A 21550-nucleotide genomic window follows, 5' to 3' on the forward strand; every position below is an offset into this window, starting at 1 on the left:
TAAGTACTATTGAAAAAATTATAAAAATTTTAACATTTATAAAAACATTATTTAATATAATTTTAATAAAATTTTAATTAAAAACTAACTTCCGTCATGGAGTCTTCTGTTCGAACACAGCGAGAACAAAAAAAATGGCCACGGTTCCTTCCTCCACGGAAGCTACCGTTAGACTTCGTTCCACCACCAATGCCAGCTGGTATGTCGTCACGTCCGCCATCTTGTTATCATCTGCTGGAGGCCACCATCTTGTTTTCGTCTGATAAGGGATACTGTCTCCGTGTTAGTTTAATTTCCCCCGGCTAGAGTACAGTAATCATTTGTTGGCAGGATTCCTGCCGTATTGGCCGTCATCTTGGAAATCAGAATTTATTAAGCTAGAAATTATGGAAATTTACGAAATTCATCAAAAAAATCACTTGTTAAAATAATTATTGATTTGATCGATTCTTATCCTTGGTTCGATACGGATACATAAAAAAATTTGAGTAAAAAAAATAATTTCAATAAATATGGCGGGAAGTCCTCATTTATCAGCCTCCAGTTAGCCGATAGTGACATTTAGGAAAAAAAATCCACAAATCATCAATAAAATACTCATTAAAATAATGTTTTATTCGATCCCTTCCTTTTTTACAATCTTTACGATAATACGAATTTTTAATATGGCGCCCGTGATGCCATAATTTAAGATGGAAGAATGTCATATTAAAATTTTTAATAATTCATTTTAAATTAATTTTAAATGTGTACTTATTTTATAGGATGAAAAATATGGATTTTAAAGATGGCGGGAGTACCTAATATAAAGTGCAACGTTTCTAGAATCCAAGATGGCGGGTGACGTAAGCATTTCTTATTATTTTTTAAATTGTAATTAATAATTTTTATACATGAATTACACATTTACTTTCGCCGGGAATCTAACCGAGGACTGTGATGGACTGCATAACTAAATATTTGGAATAGGCAATTTTATATTATTTTTTTGTAAGTTTTTCGGAATTTTTGGGCAAAAATAAAGAATTAGAAGTTTCTGGTCAAGGTCTGGGCGGCTTGAGGTGGATTGTTAATGCGGATTTTAAGCAGCTTTGCGGACTTTTGGGTTCTTTTAAAGATACCTTCCGAATTTCGAATTTTTGAAATTTTGCGGAATAAAACGGGAAATTTTCCCTCAAACGGGAATTTTTCCAGTTCAATAGGGACATTTCTAGAATGTTTGAGTAATTTTGAGGATTTTTTAGTCCAAGATGGCTGCCGTGACGTTTTGCAGGATGTAGGTTCCAAGACAACAGACACCACCACACCACCACGCACCAGCACCAGGCGCCGGAAATACATTTACATACTACTGGGTGTCCTTTTTTTAGTACTACATTTCAGTACAATTATCATCAAATCCAAAGAAAAACTTACAATTAAAAATACATGTATTTTGTAACCCACAGAACTTAGTGGAACGCTCAAGCACAAAATTGTTTTGAATGAGTAAGTACACGGATCTGTGTTAATCGCTTGTTGCAGGTTACCTGGTTGAGCAGAGTCTTCGGCTTCCCATGTGAAATCAGTGATGCTAACCATCTGTCTTCACAAAGGTACACTATGTTTTGTGCTTACTTTTCACGCAAAATAATTTTAACTTTTCTCATTATGGCCAACAATTTTTTATATGGCTATGGCCTAGACTGGAGAACGCTCTGTCAATTCGTAGTTTTGAAACATAAGTGGATGACGTGAACTAAACAATATCCGTCATACTCAACCTGTGATAAATGATACAAACTGTAATGTTTATTTAATTGCTTTCTGCATTACTTTATTCTAACTATCTTTGTTTATATTTAGTCAATTAACATAAAACAATACAGCTGATGCGTAACATGTAACCTGGGCCCTTGTATGTAATGGCATGCCAGTGGGTATATAATTAATTTTAATACAGAATTATCAATCATATAACAGAGCTACTATGTAAAACGGTAGCCATGGAAATGAGATATAATAATTTAAATGTAGATAAATATATACATATGCGGTACCTATATATATATATATATATGAACCACATATATACATATATAAATATATACACATAGAATACCAGAGTCTCATAAGAAGTCCATAACTTTAACCAGTGGTATATAATAGTATGTCCAGGCGCAGGGTTCAGAGCGAGGAACCGAGGAGCCGGTCCGCCAACTTGGATTCTAAAGTCACGGCGGCTATTTAGGATAACATTGACCTTCGACCTTGACCTTCAAAATAATCTAAAAAAATTCCTAAATTCGCCTAAATGTGTTGTAAATAGGTCATCATTTGCTTACTGTAGACTGGTAGAATGGGAACTTCAGCTGGTTGTAGGATTTTTGTCATATTTTATTGAATAATATTTTTTTACGTAAATAACCTTATTTTGCATTGTCCAGGGATTGAAGCAAGTTCGGATGTCGATAGAATTATTCATTATTTTAATAATTGATTTTTTTGATGAATTTTGGATTTTTTCCCCTCAAATTTCTAGTTAAATAAATACAGATTTACAGGTTGGTGGTGAAATATCCAGATGGCTTGCGTCCTGGCAATAAATAATTAAAACTAACAATCGTACCCTATAGAATACGAAAACAATATGTTGGATCCTAGATTCGGTCTCCTGCAGACTAAAACAAGATGGCGGATCCAAGAATGCAGTCTCCATCAGACCAAAATAAAATGGCGGACGTGATGTTATACTGTTGACGAAATATATTCCTTCGCTTTTGTGGTGGGAGGTCAGTCGTCCGTTTGGCGCTGTGGAGGAAGGATCCTTAGCTATTTTTATTTTTGCAATGACCTGGTTTGAACCGAGAATTCCAAGCTACAGGATGTAAGTGCGTTTATTAATTAAATTTTTTTTTTTTGTAAATTTAAAAAAAAATCCCACTTTTTTCTGATATTAGCTGCGGATTTCCAAGTTGGCAGACATGTCATGATTTTTAAAATTGAGGAATGATTTTGTAATAAATATTTTTTTTATTAAATTTAACATTTTTCCCATAAATATTGTATCATATTTACGGATTTTCAAGATGGCGGCCATAATGAAAATTGCAATGGTAGCATTTACTTTCAAAATTACGGCCTTAACATTTTAATTTTCAAGGTCATGGTCTAAGAGACTTAGGGCGGCTTGCTTTTAGTACTCTTATGCTACTTTTAGGACATCTCGAATCTGGCATTTTTGAGGACTAAAACGGGAAATATATTCTCAAAACGGAAATTTTTCTCGCTAAATATTGAAATTTTAATTTTTTTTTTTTTTAATTTTTGCAGGAATTGTCTTCTCCAAAAAAACTGTTTGGTGGATTTCGGCAATTGTGCGCCAATTGTGGCAAAATTTAGATCAGTTTTTGTCAATTTTTGCAATTTTTGAATGTCAAGGTCATCCAAGATGGCCGTTGTGACATCACAATCAAATATTGTGGACCGGGTTTTTGGCTCCTCACCCTGATCTCTGCGCTCGGACATACTATTCTATACCACTCATATTAAGTATAAATCTAGAACACTTATTGTAAGTTATTATTCACGGATCAAAAATGTTTATACTAATTAATTGCTATATATTTTTTAAATCATTGATTTAACCGATTTACAATTTGGCATAGTAGAAAATCTGTAACTTTCAATTGAACTGCAAATGGATTTTTTTTTATAAAAAGATATAACTGGCGAAGTAGTGAATTGAACTGCACAATATGCAATATAGTCACCGATTCATCGTTTTTTTTTATTGTTTTAAAATACGTTATTACTAATTGAATACACTGTACGTTAAATATTTATTATTATTTTTTAAGCCTCGTTGGCAGCGAAATAATTACAGTTTGGCACACACAACAGCACAAACAAAGGATATTGGGGAAGAAACGGACTTGGCCTATAGTAAAGAACCTGACCCAGCATTTAAATGTATTTACCCTGAGGAAACCATGTAAAGCAGAGTTTAGAAGTTCTGGACTGGGATTCTACCCCAAGCCTGCTCAAATACGAGTACATAATTTTACCACTGCGCCATCTTACAACACTGTTTAATTATTGCTCTGGTTTCAAAATATTTGTCTGTGTATGGATAATAATTTCCAACAGTCGTTAAAGCTAGCTGGAAGGTAACAGTACCATATAGGCTGTATTTGATATTATATTATATGCGCGTCAAGACCATGGGCACATATTCAGGACATTCGAAGTAGAAATGTCAATGAACATATATATATATATATAATATATATTAATCACTAGAGCCATTACCGTTTACAAGGAGAACCCTGGTTTTCTGACGTGTGGAATAATAGACCATAGGCAAAGTATATTATGTTCATAACATACACTAAATAGGAACGCAGAGAGATAGTATGCGAGCGTTGGTAGTAGCTTTGTGTTGTGTTCTGTGGTGTTGCCCAGTGACTTCATGAAGTGCGCTAGTGCATGCTCTATCCTACCATACCTGTCAGCATATCAGACGATATACGATGTTCGAGTACGCAGTGGACATTTGAAGAACATGTTATGATACGCATGCCGGCGATGACTACTATTTATTTTCTGTGTTATGATTACATACTCTTAACAGTGTTTAAGTTCGTGTATTTTGGCGTTTTACACGGTTTGCATGTCATGGATTTCGTAATAGTCAATTGTGTACCTTGTCGATACTTAATTCCACTTAACAGGTATCCAGTGTATCTTCTTGTAAACGGAAATGGCTCTATCGTAAACAGTAGTATTTTTGGAACTAGGTTAATTGATATTTCTGCCTCCTCTGCATGCCCTGCATATTTAAACACAGTTTTGATGTGTGGTTTAGAAAAATTATTTAATACAGCCGCGTTTGACTCATGATTGTGAATGTGGAGTCGTGGATTTATATTCAGTATTTCAATACCTCTACCTTGACCGTGATATGTTCCCTACAATTTCTAATTAGGGTGTCCAGCAAAACCTATAAATAGAATCCTCTGACTTTTCCCTGAATAATTCTGGTGTTATGATTCTTTGCTGACCAAAAATATGTAATATTTCATTAGTAAATAATATTAGGTCCTGCGGCTGGTGCTGGTGCGAGGAGTGGGATTGTCAGCAGCCATATTAGATTGTGACGTCAAGGCGGCCATTTTTGATGGCCTTGTCGTTTGACCTTGACCTTCAAAATTGCCAAAAAATTAAAAATTTACCAAAGTTTGTCTAAATTTTTAATTTTTGAAAACATACCGCAAATAATAAAAAAAAAAACTGAAAAATAAAAAAAATTCCTTTTTGAGGGCAGTATTCCTGGTTTGAGGTAAAATTTTCCATTTAAGTCATCAAAAAATGCAGAAAGTTTCAAAAAGTTTCTCAAAATCCACCAATATTTTACAATAGCTGTCATTTTGTTCATGATGGCGATTATGACTGTCATTTTTTCTTGAATACATTAATAAAATAATATATTTATATGCATAGTCTCAGATATATGTTATCATACATCAAATTATTCGTCTCATTGTTGCAGATTCAATAATGAAAAACTAATAAACCCTTTTATTTAAATAATACCTAGCAAATTACAACTTTTATTCCATCAAAATTAATTTATGTGTTATATTATTTACGCCATCCTAGAGTCACAACAGCTTATGCAGTAAGGCTAGAAAATTTTTCACAGTCCTCGCTCACGAGTTATGTTTAAAAGTTTTAATGTATCTTCTAAGCAAGAAATTGATTTCATCTGATAGATGTCACTATATTTCTGGAGATGGTTCCTAAATAACGCTTGTCTCGCTCTTCGTCATGCATGTAAGGTTGATGTTCTATTTCCTTCCTACAATTTTTTTAAATTTCCAAAAGGTAGTTTAGGATAGCTGGTCATGGGATTATCTTCCGAATGTGAATGTAGATGGGGTCAGTGACCGAATGCTAGAGACCTGTAAAATTCGCGGATTCATTTCGCGATAGGATAGAATCCAAATACTTTTGACATTATTTTGCTTCAGTGATTGGGCCACAGTTTATCTGAAGGAATCTGGATCAATGACAATTTTTAACAGAAGAATTAGCAAATCACGATCATACCAGTCAACAGGTGTAACGAAGCGGTAACCAATCAGCAGATGTAATTTGCACGAGTGCATAGAGGATATTGGAGTCTATCCTTTAGGGATTTGAAATCGCGAATTTTAAAGGTCGCTACCGATTGCTCTAACATCAAAGCGGCAATCTTGGATGTCATTGACCTTTGACCTTTTAAACCACGGCAACCATCTTGAAACCACCATTTTGTTTTCTAGAACTTTTCGCCATCTAATACCCCACTTCCTAATATTGCATTTTATCGTTATGGCATCCATCTTGAAAATCCGTAATTTTTGCGCTAGGAAAGCGGATTTTTAAAAAATTTACTAAAAAATTTAACTAACCAATATTTATTATTTAAAAACACAATTGCACATTCCGTTATGGTCGCCATCTTGGAAAAAACATTTTTTTGGGTAGAAAAAAAGGGGAAGGTTATTTTTTTATTTTATAAACAATTTTATTAATCAAACTTATAAATTTTTTTTTTAAAAATGCACTTACGTCCTTGGTTACATCCAGGTGAGGGCAAAAATAAATGGTGACCGATCCTTTCTCCACGGAAGTCACCCACAGACCGACCTCCCACCACTAATGCTTAGGTAGGCCTATATTTCGTCAGCTAGTATGACGTCACGTTCGCCATCTTGTTTTAGTCTGCTGGAGGCCACCATCTAGTTTTCATCTGCTAGAGTGAAATATCACTATGTTAGTTTAATTATTGTCACTAGACCTTTACCTTGACTGTTAGTTTAAACTTGAACTTTGACCTTGACATTTGGCCTTAAGAACAGTGATTATTTTTACTCGTTACCAGGACCGCTAGTTAACACACATCGCCTGCTAAAGGAATCGCCGCCATCTTGTTTTCAGTAATCGATACAAGGAACACTAGTGTATTATAGTACACATGTCTTCTGCGAGAGTGCGTTACCATCATGTTAGTTTAATTCATAACCACTAAAGTAAAGTATCATTTATTAACAGACAGTTATCTCTCGCGGTATCCACTATCTTGTAATTTAGATGCCATCTTGGAAAATCGTATTTATTGACCTAGAAATTCGGGAAAAATTAAAAAATTAATCAAAAGAACCACTTATTAAACTATTGATTGATTCGAAAGATAACCGTCCTCCGTTCTTTCCTTGATTGAAAAATAATAATTTAATTTCAGGTAAATAATACCAATTTATTAAAATTATCATAAAGGTTACAGGTTCAAGAAATAAAACAACTTTTTTTACAAATACAATTTATTACATAGATCCTATAGGCTACAGGAATACTTGCTAAAGTTAGAAATTCAATGAACATTTAGTTCTGGATCGGCTTAAACTGACTAATTCTTAGCTCCAATTGGTTTACTGAAGACAGAGACAAGCCAGATACTTTGCCTACATGTTTTTTTTTTTAATTACTGACAGAGTTTCACGATACTGTGATTAACAGAGTGCATCACATCGTCGGAATTGTAAATGGGCATATTCACTGTCTTGAATGTACACTTCTTCACTTGGTTCTCGAACTAATATGGTTTACCATACAAGCAGTTCTGCCAAAAGTTATATTTTAAACACCCGTACGAAGTTACTTCATCAGTAAGCTGATTTATAATATTCTACTTGATATCATCATGAAAAGTACAAATGTCTTTGCCTCTAAACTTTCTTTGGCTACAACAGTCATTGACTCCAAAAGTCAATGCTCCAATTGCTTAAAAAGGCATTAGCTCCAAGGGTTCCAAATCTACAAATGTTCCACTTTGACAACAGCTCAAAGTGCTTCAAAGCTCCAAGTGCTCCAACTGTTCCAATGCACCTTGTGCTTCAATTACTCTCATGTGCTCCAACCGCTCCAAAGTTCCAACAGTTCCAAGTGATCCAATGCTCCAATTCCTCCAGCAGCTTCATTGCTCCAATCACTCCAAGATATCCAAAGTATAAATTACACCATTGATCCAAATTTCACCAAAGCTCCAAACGTTCCAACGGCTCCAAGTGCTCCAATTGCTCCAAGATCTCTAATGCTCCAACAGCTCCTAAACTTCAATTGCTCCAAAGCTTCAATCGCTCCAAAGCATCAATCGCTCCAAAGCTACAATTTTTCCAAATGCTCCAACAACTTAAACTGCTCCAATGCTACAAAGTTCCAAAAGCTACAATTGACGAACAGCTCCAATGCTAAAACAGCTATAAATGTTCCAAAACTCCAACAGCTCCAAGAGTTCCAATGCTCAAAAAGCTCCAAATTGCTCCAAAAGCTCCAATCGCTCAAAGTGCTCCGATTGCTCTAAGAACGCCAACAGCTCCAACAGCTCCAAATTGCTCCAACTGTTCCAATACTCCAAGAGATCCAAAGCTCACACTGTTCCAAGAGCTCCAATGATCCAACAGCTCAATGTGCTCCAATTGACCAACTTCTCCATGAGCTCCAATTGCTCTAAGTGCTTCGACTGCTCCATCTACATTTGGCTTCAAATAATTTCAATAGCAATGTTTTATCGCACTTGACCTTATTGTTTGTATGACTATTATTACTCTCCATTTTGTCTGTGAATGGTTATGATTTTTAAATCTTTAAGTTAGAAGAGGTATTACGAATACTCGACATTAGATAGAAATAAGATTTTGAGAAATGAAACAATTACTTTTGAAATCCAATATATATATATATATATATATATATATATATATATTGGATTTCAAAAGTCTTTGTTTCATTTCTCAAAATCTTATTTCTATCTAATGTCGAGTATTCGTAATACCTCTTCTAACTTAAAGATTATAAATCATAACCATTCACAGACAAAATGGAGAGTAATAATAGTCATACAAACAATAAGGTCAAGTGCGATAAAACATTGCTATTGAAATTATTTGAAGCCAAATGTAGATGGAGCAGTCGAAGCACTTAGAGCAATTGGAGCTCATGGAGAAGTTGGTCAATTGGAGCACATTGAGCTGTTGGATCATTGGAGCTCTTGGAACAGTGTGAGCTTTGGATCTCTTGGAGTATTGGAACAGTTGGAGCAATTTGGAGCTGTTGGAGCTGTTGGCGTTCTTAGAGCAATCGGAGCACTTTGAGCGATTGGAGCTTTTGGAGCAATTTGGAGCTTTTTGAGCATTGGAACTCTTGGAGCTGTTGGAGTTTTGGAACATTTATAGCTGTTTTAGCATTGGAGCTGTTCGTCAATTGTAGCTTTTGGAACTTTGTAGCATTGGAGCAGTTTAAGTTGTTGGAGCATTTGGAAAAATTGTAGCTTTGGAGCGATTGATGCTTTGGAGCGATTGAAGCTTTGGAGCAATTGAAGTTTAGGAGCTGTTGGAGCATTAGAGATCTTGGAGCAATTGGAGCACTTGGAGCCGTTGGAACGTTTGGAGCTTTGGTGAAATTTGGATCAATGGTGTAATTTATACTTTGGATATCTTGGAGTGATTGGAGCAATGAAGCTGATGGAGGAATTGGAGCATTGGAGCACTTGGAGCTGTTGGAACTTTGGAGCGGTTGGAGCACATGAGAGTAATTGAAACACAAGGTGCATTGGAACAGTTGGAGCACTTGGAGCTTTGAAGCACTTTGAGCTGTTGTCAAAGTGGAACATTTGTAGATTTGGAACTCTTGGAGCTAATGCCAATTTAAGCAATTGGAGCATTGACTTTTGGAGTCAATGACTGTTGTAGCCAAAGACATTTTGGAGGCAAAGACATTTGTACTTTTCATGATGATATCAAGTAGAATATTATAAATCAGCTTACTGATGAAGTAACTTCGTACGGGTGTTTAAAATATAACTTTTGGCTGAACTGCTTGTATGGTAAACCATATTAGTTCGAGAACCAAGTGAAGAAGTGTACATTCAAGACAGTGAATATGCCCATTTACAATTCCGACGATGTGATGCACTCTGTTAATCACAGTATCGTGAAACTCTGTCAGTAATTAAAAAAAAAAAAACATGTAGGCAAAGTATCTGGCTTGTCTCTGTCTTCAGTAAACCAATTGGAGCTAAGAATTAGTCAGTTTAAGCCGATCCAGAACTAAATGTTCATTGAATTTCTAACTTTAGCAAGTATTCCTGTAGCCTATAGAATCTATGTAATAAATTGTATTTGTAAAAAAGTTGTTTTATTTCTTGAACCTGTAACCTTTATGATAATTTTAATTAAATTGGTATTATTTACCTGAAATTATATTATTATTTTTCAATCAAGGAAATAACGGAGGACGGATATCTTTCGAATCAATCAATAGTTTAATAAGTGGTTCTTTTGATTAATTTTTTATTTTTTCCCGAATTTCGAGGTCAATAAATACGAATTTCCAAGATGGCATCTAAATTACAAGATAGTGGATACCGCGAGAGATACTGTCTGTTAATAAATGATACTTTACTTTAGTGGTTATGAATTAAACTAATATTATGGTAACGCACTCTCGCAGAAGACATGTGTACTATAATACACTAGTGTTCCTTGTATCGATTACTGAAAACAAGATGGCGGCGATTCCTTTAGCAGGCGATGTGTGTTAACTAGCGGTCCTGGTAACGAGTAAAAATAATCACTGTTCTTAAGGCCAAATGTCAAGGTCAAAGTTCAAGTTTAAACTAACAGTCAAGGTAAAGGTCTAGTGACAATAATTAAACTAACATAGTGATATTTCACTCTAGCAGATGAAAACTAGATGGTGGCCTCCAGCAGACTAAAACAAGATGGCGAACGTGATGTCATACTAGCTGACGAAATATAGGCCTACCTAAGCATTAGTGGTGGGAGGTCGGTCTGTGGGTGACTTCCGTGGAGAAAGGATCGGTCACCATTTATTTTTGCCCTCACCTGGATGTAACCAAGGACGTAAGTGCATTTTTTAAAAAAAAATTTATAAGTTTGATTAATAAAATTGTTTATAAAATAAAAAAATAACCTTCCCCTTTTTTTCTACCCTAAAAATGTTTTTCCAAGATGGCGACCGTAACGGAATGTGCAATTGTGTTTTTAAATAATAAATTTTGGTTAGTTAAATTTTTTAGTAAATTTTTTAAAAATCCGCTTTTCTAGCATAAAAATTACGGATTTTCAAGATGGATGCCATAACGATAATTGCAATATTAGGAAGTGGGGTATTAGATGGCGAAAAGTTCTAGAAAACAAAATGGTGGTTTCAAGATGGTTGCCGTGGTTTAAAAGGTCAAAGGTCAATGACATCCAAGATTGCCACCTATATTTCAGAGCAATCGGTCATTGACCCCATCTACATCCACAGCTGGAAGCCAGTCCCGGGACCGGCTATCCTACACTAATCCAAAAAAAGTAAAAAATCCAAAATCCAAATTTTACATGTTTGTGGAATGAGTGTCATAGTGGGTAGGGGCTTGTAATCCTTGAAGTGATTCTATGTAAAAATCTGGTTGGAATTATTATATCACTTGCCATGTAGACTCTGTGGATTGAACATCGCTTTGGAGCTCTCTCTTGTTTAACTAAAATAACATCTGGAAAGTGTGCGTTTATGGAACCTACCATGAGTTTGATGGAATCGTGTATGGAGCTAACATTTCCATTGAAGTATCAGGGCCGGCATTGCAATATAATTTCCTCAACAAGCTTCAATATGCGACGTCATGAGAAGAGTAATTGTACGAAGAATCCGTCTTACACTCTGATTTGCCGTGATGAATGTGGAAGAAGTTTACTCGCAGAGATAGTTGAAAAGACACTTGCAGAATTGCAAAGAAAGAGCTAAGTCGTCGAAAGACAAGGTATTATCATAACATCGATGCGCTAAATAGCACATCAAACATAAGTGTAACACCATCTGTCTCAGACACAAACAAAATATAAATATTTAGGTGGATAAAATAATAATAAAAAAATTTTATACTTGACGTGTTTGTATAAAAATAAATAGATAAGTTTTTTCTTAAGATGTAAGGTTTTCTAGTTACAATTTCAACGAAACGAAAATGAGAATCTAAGTGTTAGTTTAATAAAAGCAAAAAAGTTTTTAAAATTAAAGTGTAATGAATAATAATATTACAATATTTTTCGTACGATTTTTAGGAATTAGGTCTCTGATGTCGAATATTTGGAGCTTATTATCTTTGTGGTGTATTTAGTGGTCTGAGTCTACTATCCATGGTAAAAAATTATTTTTAATTAGTAGGTTTTTAGGGTGATTAGGTTAATACACTACATCGGCCTTCAATGCAAATGATGAAACTAACAGCACTGTTTGCAATGCTTAGTTTAATATCGTAAAGACGTACTAAATTATGGTTGTCGAAAGGAAGTTATTGTAACAAATATGACTAATAAACAAATGTGAGCAATACATCAGCATACTCTAGCAGAGAATAAATAATAAAAGTTAGACATAGCCCATATCCCAAGATGGTTGTTTCTATATGTGAGAGCATGGAAAAATGAAATACAAGATGGCAGTAGGGTAAGTAAAATAAGAGATCATGAGAAAATTTCATCCAAGATGGTGGATATATGAGTGAAATGGGAGAGCATGAGAAAATGAAATGCAAGGTGGTGTGCATAAGTGAAGTGAAAATATTATATCCAAGATGTGGATGAATGAGAGAAATGAGAGAGATAATTAAATAAAATCCGAGATAGCCTGAGGAAATTACATTATCCAATATAGCGGCCCGAAGTGATGTAATATAAAATGTTGGTTGGAAATAATGCAATCCGAGACTACAAATTACGTAATCATAACACTCCAAAATCTTATTTTTTTTATTTTTGTAGAACTTTGCAATAATACTTATCAATCGATGTAAATCTTTGATATCATCATAGTACTTCAACACGTATCCACAAACCCGCCTTAGGAATCTCGAATGGAACGCCATAAAGTGTTTATGGGAGACTGATTGCCATTATTTTGAAGTCATGAACTTCAGTTACAAACAAACGTCAACAGTCAACCGGGCGCGCGAGAGTTCGCGAATAATTTTGGCTCCAGGCTAGACTGAACTGTCCTATACAAAATCAAGCCACGTAAATGTATTAATGGGCCAAATACCAGGTTCAGAGGCTTAACATAATTTAGACCGATTTGCACAAACCTGGCTTAAAGTCGTTAAGGGTTAAAGGTTATAATGCATTTAACTTGGTGTAGGTTTAACGTGGACCCAACTGCGATAAACACGAACTGACAGGTTTGTTTGTGATAAGTTTTCTATGTGTATTTAAGTGTAAACAAGAGTGTAGCTGGAGTGAAAATATAAAAGTAATTTTTTTTATGGCAGTTAACCCTAATATATGTTTACGAAGGCGAGTGATAAAAGATTAAGTTTGGTTTTCAATTTCACCAAATTTATATAACATTTTTCTACATGGTTTGAAACATTTTAATTCATATTTCCAACATTTATTACAGTCAACTTCACATGATACACTTTTTTAAAATAGTGCCTTTTGTTTTCGTTCTCTTTTAGTGCGATCATGGCTGTTCAGAGCAAATGGGCAGTCTCGATTCTTCTCTCCAGTCCACTTGGTGACTAAATTGAATTAACTCATACGAACCCAGGTTCAGTCCGATTTAACATGTATCGGGATTCTTCAGTACTTCCTAAGATCAATCCAAATTGAAACGTTACCACAAACGTTGTACTACAGGTAAAACTTATATACGACTATAACGCAGATGCAACAACAGTTTTCTTCATTTTCTTCAGTTTCATTTCTTGTTTTGAAAAATCAGCCATAAATCCGTAATATATAATGGAAGAACAATGTTAGGCTATGTGTAGTTAAACTTTTATTTGGATTCTGAAAACCAATACCACTATTTCCCGGCGTAAACACATAGGCTAACCTCAGTGTGGATATTTTCCTTTTTGGTATCCGAGCTCCAAATTCTTCCAGTCCAATGTTGAGCTTGGTCGGCAGATATTTTTTTTCCCTTCCATTATTTACCCATCGTGCAGTGTGCTCTGCGTAGTAGGCAACGAAATACATGTCTCATTATTTGAGTCTCCCCATTCTCGTTTAATGGTCCACGTTGGCATTAAGACAGCCTCGCCAAGACTTTAGTCTAAATGCATTGGTTCTTGTATTGCCTTTTGTCGAAAAATTTTTGTGCGTTTATAATAAGTAGAGTCATAAAAATTTAGTTCTTTTTTGAAGGTACGCTCGAATGCTTACTAAAATACATTTAAATGACGTCATTGGATCGTGGGTTGTCTGACCCGTGCTGAAGGACAAGAAACCAACAGTAACATTACAAGATTCTTAAAATTCAATCATATGCAATCCTGATAGAATGCAGCATCCAATGAACAGCAGAAATTTGGTTTAGCCTGGGACCAAAAAATAAAAGCGTATTTCGCAGGTGGAAAATGAAAATCGGTCAAAGTGATGAGAGACTCGTGGTGTTGGCTCTGCATGACGCCTGTGGAGTGGAGTGGAGTGGAGTGGAGGCGCCTCGACCAGCCAGCGAGCTGCAGAGCCGCGGAGCGAGCGGACCGTGGGACCGCGGTCACCGACCCGTGTTCACTCACTGTTGCAGCGGCGAACAGCGGCAGTTCACTGGCCGTGGCTCGGTCTGCTTCACGCTTCCTTCCTTCGCGGTCCGCGCGGTCGTCCTGTGAACTCCCTGGAGAGTCATCTCCCACTCTTCCTCAGGGCTTCTTTGTTCCCGCAGCGACGACGCTCTTTGCTGCTTGCCGCAGGACATAAACTGAAGACAACAAAGCACAGTTACAATGGAAAAATCCACAAGTTTAACGATCTTTAGGATTGACTCGGTGGTTCTATGTTGCATGCAGGAAGACTTATCGGCAGGGTCGGTCGTAAAAAGAAAGGATGCATTTGCAAAACATGACAATAAACAAGTAAGAGATTGGCCTTGAAGTATTAAAAAATTCATGGTCTCAAATACTGAAACTTTCATATAGGTTTTGATGAAAGAAAAGTTCAACTCATGAATTTAAGTGCTAACAAATTTGGGCTCGTGATTGGTTATCGCTACCACCGCCGCATGCGGCCACGTACTTCATTAATCGAGAATATTTCACTGGCTCAAGAGTCCTCCAGATATATGAATTGTGGGTCAATAGCTTGGGCAACACCAACGAAAGACAGGGTTCTGACATGAAATATTGTCGACGACGTGATTCTGTCAGGTGTGTGCAGTCCAGAGGTTGGAGGTCATTACTCTGACCATCATCGGCAGTTCACACGCCGCTCGTGAATGGATGTTCTTTGCACGTATTTAAACTGAATGTAGACACACTCCCTTCCCCCGCTTCACACACACACACACGCGCGTCAGTTCCGCCTGACAGGCGCCACTGTGGGAATTCGCACAGCCCAACACTCCCAACTATCTGCCGGCCGGCAGCTCCATACGCGTCAGTTCTGCCTGACAGGCCAGGACTGTTTAGACCGATCGGAAGGCCAGACTGTGCACGTATGGGGCCTCTTAAATTTGCGGGATGATTCCTTTTTAGGAATGAAAAAAAAAATAATTTATCAACGTCTCCACTCTTATGTGTGCATGCTGATGGGTTGGTTGCATATTATGTACACTGAGTCTAGCTCACTCTTTAAAACACCATATACATCCATCCCATATCTCGTCTTCGAATACAGAACCTTTAATATGTTTTCTACAGTTAATATTAAAATGACTTTTTACATCTCACGTTTGACATTTTCGTTTCTAACAAAAAAAAACCTTTTAGAAATGAAAGGACCTTTTTTTTCTGGAAATGTTTTTTTAAATCAAAGAATTCAAATCTGTGGAATACTGGTTGGTGATACTATCTCAATATCCATGACGTAAATTGACGTTGACATCGCATATTTTTAGGGTATTTAATTTAGAAAATCGCACGCAAAGTTATAATCTGCACGTTAAAATCACACAAAAGAGGTTCCAGCATGCGTGGCGTGCCGAGCAGCGGCAACGAAGGTCAGCTAGAGCGACGACACCACGACGCCATCTTCGTCCTGTTGCGCACTGCTGCGTGGCCCGTGGTTTGACGGCAGGAAGTCGTGCCTCGAGTTCCGGAGCGAGCTCTAGAACACACCAACGTCTTAGGATGTCTTAGAATGGTACGGCACGAAATGACGAAGCTTCTTATGCTATTTTATTTACATATATTCCTTCCTTGAAAAATCCTTTCAGCAAAAATTTGGAAAAGCGGAAAATATCAGGGGATTGAAAGGGTGTCTTTAAAACCTGAAAAACACCGCGGAAATCAAGAAAATATTGTTTGCAAATCAGTATCAGTAATTTTACATACCATGTTTTTTTTTAAATATAATAAACTTGACATGTCTTGGTATCAATAATAAATTAAGGAGCAACTAATAATATTTATTAAACCTTAATTAAACTTAAAATATAGAAACAAATTGTATTAATTCGATGCATAATCAAATATAATAGTTTGATTAGATATATATTTTTTAGACTTATAGTGTTAGTAATGTAAAAATGATAACTATTCAAACTGTGCATTTATATATATTTTTTACCATGCCTGATATACTGATGATACAGGAGGAGGGACCTTAGATTAGGCAGGAAAAGAAGGGAAAATTCAGGAAAATTGGCTGAAGGAAGAGTGTGGGAACCCTGTCTTATACCTACCATCAAATACGAATTAAATATTGATACAAATATTTCCTTGTTATTTATAACATTATGTAATAAAAATATTGCAGGACCTGTTTATTATCGTTATAAATGTCATTGCGCTCGTGATTTACAATAATGTCTGATTATGGTTAGTGACACAAATGAGTCGATGCATTTTTTTCATTTGATGCTACTAAATTTTACGTAGTGTCCAGATTGAATATGGTTGGATCATAAAAATTACGTGGATTTAATTTTTTGTTACTTGTTTTTCGGGGTGATTAAAACCACCCAGAACCCAATCAAAATGCTATTCAGATATGTAATTGTATATTTTCTAGCCTGTCTCCATACAAACACTAATTTCGTAGGTCTGTAATGACGGTACTTCGTGACCACGGCTCTTGGTGCACAAGGCGCGACCACGGCAAGGGCCGACAAGGTCCCGTGGCAACAGCTCTGTTGCACCTCTTGCGAGCACAGCACAGAGGCGCGCCTGGCTATGCCCTGCGACTTCGGCAACCTTGCGGTGAACAAGGCGCGACCCCAGCAAGGGCCCACAAGGTCCCGTGCAACAGCTCTGTTGCACCTCTTGCGAGCACAGCACAGAGGCGCGCCTGGCTATGCCCTGCGACTTCGGCAACCTTGCGGTGAACAAGGCGTGACCCCAGCAAGGGCCCACAAGGTCCCGTCCAACAGCTCTGTTGCACCTCTTGCGAGCATAGCACAGCGGCGCGCCTGGCTATGCCCTGCGACTTCGGCAACCTTGCGGTGAACAAGGCGCGACCCCAGCAAGGGCCCACAAGGTCCCGTCCAACAGCTCTGTTGCACCTCTTGCGAGCACAGCACAGAGGCGCGCCTGGCTATGCCCTGCGACTTCGGCAACCTTGTGGTGAACAAGGCGCGACCACGGCAAGGGCCCACAAGGTCCCGTCCAACAGCTCTGTTGCACCTCTTGCGAGCACAGCACAGAGGCGCGCCTGGCTATGCCCTGCGACTTCGGCAACCTTGTGGTGAACAAGGCGCGACCACGGCAAGGGCCCACAAGGTCCCGTCCAACAGCTCTGTTGCACCTCTTGCGAGCACAGCACAGAGGCGCGCCTGGCTATGCCCTGCGACTTCGGCAACCTTGCGGTGAACAAGGCGCGACCCCAGCAAGGGCCCACAAGGTCCCGTCCAACAGCTCTGTGGCACCTCTTGCGAGCACAGCACAGAGGCGCGCCTGGCTATGCCCTGCGACTTCGGCAACCTTGCGGTGAACAAGGCGCGACCCCGGCAAGGGCCCACAAGGTCCCGTCCAACAGCTCTGATGCACCTCTTGCGATCACAGCACAGCGGCGCGCCTGGCTATGCCCTGCGACTTCGGCAACCTTGCGGTGAACAAGGCGCGACCCCGGCAAGGGCCCACAAGGTCCCGTCCAACAGCTCTGATGCACCTCTTGCGATCACAGCACAGCGGCGCGCCTGGCTATGCCCTGCGACTTCGGCAACCTTGCGGTGAACAAGGCGCGACCCCGGCAAGGGCCCACAAGGTCCCGTCCAACAGCTCTGATGCATCTCTTGGGATCACAGCACAGCGGCGCGCCTGGCTATGCCCTGCGACTTCGGCAACCTTGCGGTGAACAAGGCGCGACCCCAGCAAGGGCCCACAAGGTCCCGTCCAACAGCTCTGTTGCACCTCTTGCGAGCACAGCACAGAGGCGCGCCTGGCTATGCCCTGCGACTTCGGCAACCTTGTGGTGAACAAGGCGCGACCACGGCAAGGGCCCACAAGGTCCCGTCCAACAGCTCTGTTGCACCTCTTGCGAGCACAGCACAGAGGCGCGCCTGGCTATGCCCTGCGACTTCGGCAACCTTGCGGTGAACAAGGCGCGACCCCAGCAAGGGCCCACAAGGTCCCGTCCAACAGCTCTGTTGCACCTCTTGCGAGCATAGCACAGCGGCGCGCCTGGCTATGCCCTGCGACTTCGGCAACCTTGCGGTGAACAAGGCGCGACCCCAGCAAGGGCCCACAAGGTCCCGTCCAACAGCTCTGTTGCACCTCTTGCGAGCACAGCACAGAGGCGCGCCTGGCTATGCCCTGCGACTTCGGCAACCTTGTGGTGAACAAGGCGCGACCACGGCAAGGGCCCACAAGGTCCCGTCCAACAGCTCTGTTGCACCTCTTGCGAGCACAGCACAGAGGCGCGCCTGGCTATGCCCTGCGACTTCGGCAACCTTGCGGTGAACAAGGCGCGACCCCAGCAAGGGCCCACAAGGTCCCGTCCAACAGCTCTGTTGACCTCTTGCGAGCACAGCACAGAGGCGCGCCTGGCTATGCCCTGCGACTTCGGCAACCTTGCGGTGAACAAGGCGCGACCCCGGCAAGGGCCCACAAGGTCCCGTCTAACAGCTCTGTTGCACCTCTTGCGAGCACAGCACAGAGGCGCGCCTGGCTATGCCCTGCGACTTCGGCAACCTTGTGGTGAACAAGGCGCGACCACGGCAAGGGCCCACAAGGTCCCGTCCAACAGCTCTGTTGACCTCTTGCGAGCACAGCACAGAGGCGCGCCTGGCTATGCCCTGCGACTTCGGCAACCTTGCGGTGAACAAGGCGCGACCCCGGCAAGGGCCCACAAGGTCCCGTCTAACAGCTCTGTTGCACCTCTTGCGAGCACAGCACAGAGGCGCGCCTGGCTATGCCCTGCGACTTCGGCAACCTTGTGGTGAACAAGGCGCGACCACGGCAAGGGCCCACAAGGTCCCGTCCAACAGCTCTGTTGCACCTCTTGCGAGCACAGCACAGAGGCACGCCTGGCTATGCCCTGCGACTTCGGCAACCTTGCGGTGAACAAGGCGCGACCCCAGCAAGGGCCCACAAGGTCCCGTCCAACAGCTCTGTTGCACCTCTTGCGAGCACAGCACAGAGGCGCGCCTGGCTATGCCCTGCGACTTCGGCAACCTTGCGGTGAACAAGGCGCGACCCCGGCAAGGGCCCACAAGGTCCCGTCCAACAGCTCTGATGCACCTCTTGCGATCACAGCACAGCGGCGCGCCTGGCTATGCCCTGCGACTTCGGCAACCTTGCGGTGAACAAGGCGCGACCCCGGCAAGGGCCCACAAGGTCCCGTCCAACAGCTCTGATGCACCTCTTGCGATCACAGCACAGCGGCGCGCCTGGCTATGCCCTGCGACTTCGGCAACCTTGCGGTGAACAAGGCGCGACCCCGGCAAGGGCCCACAAGGTCCCGTCCAACAGCTCTGATGCACCTCTTGCGATCACAGCACAGCGGCGCGCCTGGCTATGCCCTGCGACTTCGGCAACCTTGCGGTGAACAAGGCGCGACCCCAGCAAGGGCCCACAAGGTCCCGTGCAACAGCTCTGTTGCACCTCTTGCGAGCACAGCACAGAGGCGCGCCTGGCTATGCCCTGCGACTTCGGCAACCTTGTGGTGAACAAGGCGCGACCCCAGCAAGGGCCCACAAGGTCCCGTGCAACAGCTCTGTTGCACCTCTTGCGAGCACAGCACAGAGGCGCGCCTGGCTATGCCCTGCGACTTCGGCAACCTTGTGCAGCCGTTACTGACTGCAACTGGGCTTTAATCATTGCCATGGCGTCTCTTTGTGCTGCGTGCGGTATTCTAACTATTTCATCCAAATAATAAAAAAGAAATATTAAAAAGTTACAAAAATTAAAAATATTCCAAATAAATTTAAAAACTAACGAAAAAAAATATTTTTGATTATTTAAGAGAACATTTTTAGGTTAGATGGATTATTTCATTGATCAAACAGTGAATTAATTTTAATTTTACAATTAAAATAAAAACCTTATATATATTCTACCAGATAAAAGAAAACTCTAATTAAATATTAGAGAAAACTCATAATGAGTTAATTATGACTACAAAATCAGTGGATCCCACTACAAAATTAGTATAATATTATTAATGAAGCAGTTTCCTTACGGGTCTGAAACAATCTGTAGGTTTTCACTAATTGTTGGTGGACTAGTTTAGGTAAACTTATTTTCTTTCTGAATTCTACAATTTAAAACAGTTTTCACTATTTTAATTTAATGTTTAGATGCATTCCTCAGATTACCGCAAGCAAAAAATAAAAAATAAAACGTGGCAGCGCGTTGTATATGGGAAATCTAGCAAATGAAGTAAACCAGTAAATAATCAATATTATCAGGTGGAATTCTTTCGTACTGAAAACATCTGCCAGGGAGAAATTTTCATATAAGGAAAAGTTTATTCTCTCTACAAAAATAATAATTATTTTTAGAGGGACCATACGACAGTGTGTTTTCGGTAACGACGTGGCTAAAAATGTGCCAGCAATCGCTGTTTGAACTGTGTTCGCTGTGAGACGCTCGTTGTGCATAGTCGTGACACGCACTTTACAGTGACTTTTCCAAGCTCCTAATTGGATTGCACACAACCCCGATGGTCATTGGTGGCCGCGGGCCCTAGGCTACCACTCCCGCGTCACGTCTCCAGGCTCGGTCTAGCCCTCCATGCTGATTTATTTTCTCAACATCATTAGTGTCATTATTTTAAGGCTATTTCGGAACTTATAACACGACCTCGCCCTTGCATTTGTTGTTCTGCCAAAAATATTTTCAACAGGTATTAACTTAGGGTAATATAATGGTGTAAAACGTCGCGTAAGTGATCATTAAAACGAACACTTGGGTGACTTTTCTACACCCATTATGTTACAGGTGTTGAATATCGTTGACAGTTTTTTTGAATGATTAACAATTTCAATGGATTTGTCTTGCTATAATTTCAGGAATAGCCTTTAAATATTAGTAATGAAGAGGTAATGAATTAATAAACATTGCGTGTAAGACCACCTGTCCACCTCG

This window comes from Bacillus rossius, chromosome 2, assembly GCF_032445375.1.
Source record: "Bacillus rossius redtenbacheri isolate Brsri chromosome 2, Brsri_v3, whole genome shotgun sequence".
NCBI classification, from domain to species: Eukaryota; Metazoa; Arthropoda; class Insecta; order Phasmatodea; family Bacillidae; genus Bacillus; species Bacillus rossius.